The sequence below is a fragment of the Tupaia chinensis genome, unplaced genomic scaffold, assembly GCF_000334495.1.
Source record: "Tupaia chinensis unplaced genomic scaffold, TupChi_1.0 Scaffold000047_1, whole genome shotgun sequence".
NCBI lineage: Eukaryota > Metazoa > Chordata > Mammalia > Scandentia > Tupaiidae > Tupaia > Tupaia belangeri.
Window position 1 is genome coordinate 6,098,302 of NW_006159505.1, and position 6,470 is coordinate 6,104,771.

The 6,470-nt window shown below is 53.5% G+C and overlaps 1 long non-coding RNA gene across 1 annotated transcript; it reads right to left on the reverse strand.

Moving 5' to 3' along the window:
- Positions 1–352: 352 nt before the first annotated feature.
- Positions 353–6,427, reverse strand: LOC102473323 (uncharacterized). The gene is made up of 5 exons (XR_333396.3): positions 6,122–6,427; positions 5,536–5,696; positions 4,186–4,255; positions 823–965; positions 353–574 (listed from the first exon to the last, which is right to left on the reverse strand). It is a non-coding gene; the product is annotated as an uncharacterized LOC102473323 (long non-coding RNA).
- Between the last annotated feature and the right edge of the window lie 43 nt (positions 6,428–6,470).

Sequence of the window (6,470 nt, forward strand, 5' to 3'; positions counted from 1 at the left end):
AATTAAGAAAAACAAATAAAGAAATTTAAAAATAACTTAACAAATGGAGACAGAGTTTTCCACCATTAGCATCTAGAAAACGGAAAGAATAGAGTAGAAACCAAATAAAAGTGAGGGAAACAGAAGGAAGACTCACTGCTGAAATATGTTCAGTGCCCGGTAGGAGACGCAGGGAAGGGGAAGACGTGGCAAGGGCCACGGGCTGAGGAGGGGTGGCGAGGCGCCCTGTGCCCTGCGGTGGGGCGCGCTCAGTGTCCTCCCGTCGCCTGTGCTTTGCAGGGAGCTCTGGGCCAGGCTGACAGAGGGGTGTCGCACTCAGGTGGCCGCCTGGCACGGCTGACAGAGGGGTGTCGCACTCGGGTGGCCGCCTGGCACCCACACCTGGAGTCTTTCCCCGCAGAAGGACCCACGAGTGACTGATGGGAGGGCTGTTGGCTAAAGATTTCCAACCGTGTCACACAAAGGCGCAGACTCGAGAGGGAGTGTCACAAGCCGTGGAGGTCACTGATTCCAAAAGGCGTAGCCGCGTGGAGAATCCCAGACACGCTACTCTGTTCACAGAATGACCACAGGCCTGGAAGCAAAAAAGACGGGATATATATTAAAAAAATAACAAATGAACGAACAAAATACAAAGCAAGGGCACCTCTGGGTGGTGAGATTATACCTAACTCTATCTGTGATTCGTTTTTCTTTGCAATAAAATGTGTAATTCTGTTTTTTCCAAAAGTAGTATTTTTTTTTTGAGTCAGTTTTAAGAGAAAACCCAGAATGCCAATGTCCTAAACAAGGAGGAATTTTAATTTTAATCCTGTCACGTACGTGTCTGCTGAAGGGAGCCTGGGAGCCAGCGACATGTCCTCAGGTGTCCCAGCTGCTCTGTCTTCTGCCCCTTGGTCCTCGGGTGAGGAATCCACACTTATGGTTCAGATGACTGCTGGAGGACCCTCCATTCCACGAGCATTCTAGAAAGCAGAAAGGATGACAAAGGCGAAGATGAAAGAGAGCCGTAGTTGGAGAAGTGAGCTCCTTCAAGGAAGAGCACTGAGCACGAAGCTCCCGTGAGACGCAGCGGTCGCCCTCCTAGGCTAGCTCCGGAGAACCGGGAGCAGAGACCAGAGCAGCCCTGGCGTACATGTGGCCACAGCTGCATGATTCAGAGAAACCACACGCTGGGGGCAACCCAAGTGTCTGCTAACGGAAGACTGAAGAAACAAACGTGGTCTATCCATGTGCTGGGATATGAGTAAGCCTTCAAAAGGAGTGAATTTCTGCCGCGTCCTTCAACTGGACGTGCTGGGAGACCTGCGCTCAGTGAAGGGAGCCAGTCAGGAGGACAGAAACTGTAGGATTCCGCTCCAGGAGCTGCCTTGAGTCAAATCACGGGCACAGAAAGCACATGGTGGGGGCCAGGGCAGGGCGGAGGGCAGTGGGCAGCTCGTGTTTATGGGACGGTGTCTGTCCGGGAAGACCGGAACGCTCTAGGGGACAAGGCGGTGAGGGCTACATGGCAACGCGAGTGCCCTTCACGGCCTGACCTGCACCCAAGTGCCCACGACGGTAAATGTTAGGGTACGTGCATTTCCCACCAGAAGGACAGTTAGGGGGCTGGGGTGGAGGTCCTGCCAGGATGTCTGACCCAGTGTTAGCATCCTCTCCGTGGGCCCAGAACCCAGGTGTGTGGTCATAGGTAACTGTGAGCTGTGACCAGGGCAGTCTCCACGGTCCTATGACTAAGGACGGGGATGAAGGACTTGGTGGCCCGTGAACTCTCAGGGGGGACTTGGTGTCGCTCACCAAGCAGACCCCATGGGTGGGACCTGCTGCTCAGGCTTAGTCTGCAAGGGCTGCAGTGGGTGCACTCTTTCATCTTTTCCTCTGTCATCCTTTTGCTTTCTAGAATGCTCACAAAATGGCAGAACGGGGTGCGGTGGGAGGGCTGTCTCAGCCTGCAGATTCTGGCTGAATATTCTAGAGAAGGTTGGCCTAGGCGCAGTGGTCGCACGCAGGCCTGGAGCAGCCTGGCCAGCATGGAGGCTGAGGGGCCAGGGGCAACTTGGGAAGAACTCAGCCTGTCTGCCAACAGCAGGGCCTCATTCCCACAGCAGGAGTGGCAGCCTCTGGGACAGCAGGCACAGCCCATGGTCTGAGGGGCAGGCGGGCAGGGAGGGGCCACAGGGTCCCTGTGTGGCTTTGTGTCCTGCACCCCGTCTCCCTTCCCAGGGCCTCTCCTGCCTTCCCAGACCGCCCAGGCTCCCTGCTCTGCAGCTGGGGTCAGGGTACTCAGGCCCCGGGAACTGGGGCTTCTCAGCTTGAAGGGGCACTCTCAGACCCCACTGCCCCCTGTCGGTTTCAGCTTCCAGAACATGCCAGAGCGGTCGGCGTCCTGATGGCACCACTGGCCCAGCCTTGGTTGTGGGCAAGGAGAAGGAGAAGACCCCCGCCCCCTCTGGGGCCCTGTGCCTGGCTCTGGGCCCGGGTTCCCACCATCCATCAGGGTGTCCCCGCACCCTCTGCATCTGCACCCTGTGCCAAGTCCTGAGCTGATGTGTTTCCCAGATGGGGCTGTCCGGGCCGGCGTGACTCGCGTGATGTCGCGGGCGTTCCCACAGAGACCTGAGAGGGACCTGCACAACATTACAGGGAAATGAAAGGGAGCCAGAGGACGAGGCAGATGTGGCGTCCCGTAAACAGTCTGCTTTCCCAACGTAAACCAGATCCCGGCCCAGGACATCAGGTAAACATCTGCGTCAGAGCCCGCGGGCCCTGCACCGCCCCCCACCGCCCGGGGGGCCCAGGGGTCCACAGCGCCTACTCTGGGACGTGTCAGAGTGACCGGGAGACATTTCCTAATTAGGCAAAATGTTCTCTCAACTGGAAAATGCCAATTAAGGAAGTCATTCTCCTTTCCCACCCACCTTGGCCAAGCTGGGGCTTATCTTCCCTGAGAGGAATCCGTGGGGATAAGGACCTGGGAAGTGCTCAGGCTGGAGCTTTCCCCTGACCTTCCTTGGGGAGCAGATTAACTGTGGCCTTGATCTGAGGGGCCCTGGGTGGCTGCAGATGGCCGGGGCTGGGACGGGGCAGAGACCACTTGGCTGCCGGATAGCAGGCCTACGGGGCTGTGAGGCTCACGTCGCTGCTGCTGTGGGGAGCAGCCCCATGGACGTGACCTTGGTGGCCAATGCCAGCGACTAGTTCCTTTGGGCTGGCCGGGGTCCCTGCTCTGCTCCTTCCATCCTGCAGCCCCTCAGGGCCCCTCTGCCGTGGGAGAAGAAGTCTTGGTCTTTTGGCAGCTCTCTGCCCGACCTCTAGCCTCAGGGGCCCCTTCTGTAGCCCTCCTTAGCTCAGCTCAGAGTCCTGTGCTGTGGATCACCTCTGACCTTACCTTGGGGAAGGTGTATTTTGAGTCTAGGTCAGGTCTCACTGCTTGCTCAATCCTCGCCTCTCTCACTGCTGTGAATCTTAGTAACGCTAGGACACTTTTTTAATTTAGTGCTGTCACTCCTTCCCAGAGATTGTGACCCCTATGCAGGGTCCCTGTGTGGCTTTGCCACCCTGCCATCCCGTCTTCCCTTCCAGCTCCTCTCATGCCTTCCCCAACCACCCATGGGCCCTGCTCTGCAGCTGAGGTCGGGGGAAGTGTCACTCTGGACTTGCATCGCCGTTCACTTTGTGCAGGGATTGAAACCAAGCCCACCTACCCCCTGCCTTTTTTGCAGTTCCCTGTCTTTTAATTGTTTTTAACAATTTGTCATGGTTGGATAAGAACTAAAGGATGGACATTACTTTCTGGGGCATGAAAGTTACATGAAATGTAAATTTGGGGGTCCATGTGTAATGCTTCCCTGGAGCACAGCCAGCACTCTCTGCTACAATGTCAGTAGCAGAACTGAGTTATTTCGACAGAGTCCTGCCCACCCACAGAGCTCAAGTGGGTATCATGCAACCCTGTGCAGAAACACGCTGCGGAGCCCCGACCTTATGCAGCAATAGTCTCTGGTACAGACTAGAATTCCTGTAAGTCTCAGGTCTTAATCTCCGCCATGCTGCCCTCGGCCTGTTAAATGGAGCCAGTGGTGCCTCGGAGCGTGTTTGCTTCATCTGAAGTGTGTGAATGGTGTCTCACAACCCCGTGGATTCCAGAAATCTTAGTCGATGTATAATCATAGAACATTTCCTTACCGTGAGCTAACGGTCGGGAACACCAAGGGGACTGAGATGGGTCCCAGTCTTCAAGTATATGCTGATCAACCTGCCATGAGACAAAGGTTGCAGTTGCAGGGTGCCTTGCCTAAGAGGAGGGACCTGGGTATTGGGCACCCAGGTGGGACCACAGATTCTCCTTCCTAGAGGAATGTCCCCCTCAATGTGTCTCACCTGGCAAATGGAAATGATTTGAAATTGAGTGTGTGTCGTGTGTCTGTTTTCTTGATTTTGAGAATGTATTACTGGGTTTAATGCAACGATCACTGAAGACCTAACACCCCCTCACACATACACACAGAGGTCTATACGTGCAAAAATGTCTGCAAATGTCATCAAGGGCATAGTTTTGTGTCAACGTGCAGTTGAGTCATAAATGGGGGAAATGCTATTGTCCCTCTGAAGAAAGGGGACGGACCTCCACCCCAAATCGGGTTCCGATGTCAAGATGCCACACATACGTAAATGCTTAGAGGCTTTCCTGAGGACGACAGGGTGGATCTGGGAAGGGAGCTGACTTGGCCTTTTCACAGAGGGAAGGGGCAGGGATGAAGGTTCCCTCCACTGGGCAGAAACTTGGCTCCAAAGGCTGGAGCACCTTATCAGCTTGCCCAGCTGTGGGGCACAAGAAAAGGGGGAGGGATGAGGCTTAAAAGCTCTCAGCAGCTAAACATCATAAAAACAGAGTTAGACTCTTTATTACAGGAAGCAATTAATTTATGTCTCCCTGGGCACCAGGAGGACGTCAGAGAAAGCTTCAGAGAGCAGGAAGGGTCTGAGCCGGGCTTTGCAGGGTCAAGAGGGTTCACCAGAGTCACAGTGGGAGTTGGGTCACTCTACGCAGAGCAAAGTTTCCATGTTGCCCGTGAGAGAACTATTTCCCAAGGCTCTCCAGTACTGAGATGTTAAAATAACAACTTTGAAAGTTTGGTGATAAAACAGGAATTTTAAGAAGGGCAGGTGGTCTGGCAGCTTTTCCTGATAAGGCTGTTCCATTGCTCAAAGTGAAGGATGGATGGTGAACTGGAGGGGATTTGCGGGGACCAGCACCCACAGACGTGGGGCCATAGGAATCCCAATCCTTCGGGATTTTGTCCTTTTGAGCCTTAATGTCAAGCACCCTGCCTAGAGTTTATGTTGCTGGGTACTGTCTTATCAAAGCCCTGTGTGACTCATCCGCTTGGGAGATAGCTTCGCAGCTGGTCTTCATGCTATCTGTGTGGGAAAGAAGGGAAGGAAGGAGGAGAAAGCATTTATCTGGTACCTGTGAGTGCCTAGCACCTCTGCAACAGCTGTGCACTAGGGAGCAGCATTCCCTCCCCTACTCACGTTGGAGAACATCGAGGCCAGAGAAATGAAGTAGCTTGCTCAAGGTCACACATGTGGAAGGACAAAGCCAGGCCTGGCTCCCTGAGAAGTCTTGATTGCCTTGGACATCAGCACAGAATCTGAGTGATGCAATCTTCCTTCAAATTCAGTAATATTTTCTCCTGGCGCAGGAAAAGTACATTGGGTCACTGTGGCTCAGTCAAGGCCTCTCTCTTCCTTTACCCTAATCCCCTTTCACCGGTCTCAACCCACATCTGGGGCCCTCCTCATTGGGGCCTTGCCTTTCATTGTTCCTCCCCAGTCCCCTGAGACTGCTGAAATCCCTACCTGCAATTTTGGCTTTACACAGCTGGTTTTTGCCTGCTTTCTCACCCCACACATGTGCACCTTAAATGTCAGAAATCCCTCAAGGGAAATTCACATGCCCCACGTAAGACCCATTTCTCAAGGCTCCTTTCCCCTGTGATCATGGACCCTCAAGTCCTGGCTGCCCTGCTGGCTGAATTAGTCACAGATCTCCAGAGAAACAGAACCAGTCAGATGTGGATATGTATAGAAAGAGATTTATAATAAGGAATTGACTCACAGGATTATGGAAGCTGGCGATTCTAAAATCTGCAATGTGGGGAGTGTGGGCTGGCAGGCTGGACACCCAGGAGAGTCCATGGTGAGGATGAAATCCAAAGGCAGTTTGCTGGAGAATTCCCTCTTGTGCGGGAAGGGCATTCTTTTATGTTCTGTTCAGGACTTTAAGTGATTGGATGAAGTCCACCCACAGTATGGAGGGTAACCTGCTTCACCCCAAGTCCGCTGATAGAAAGTGAATCTCATCTAAAAATGCCCTCCAAAGGAACACACAAAATTACTCATCACAGGAGTATTAATATTTATCTTGTGCTATTTAAAATGGGATTTGGCAACGAGGCGGTCAGCAG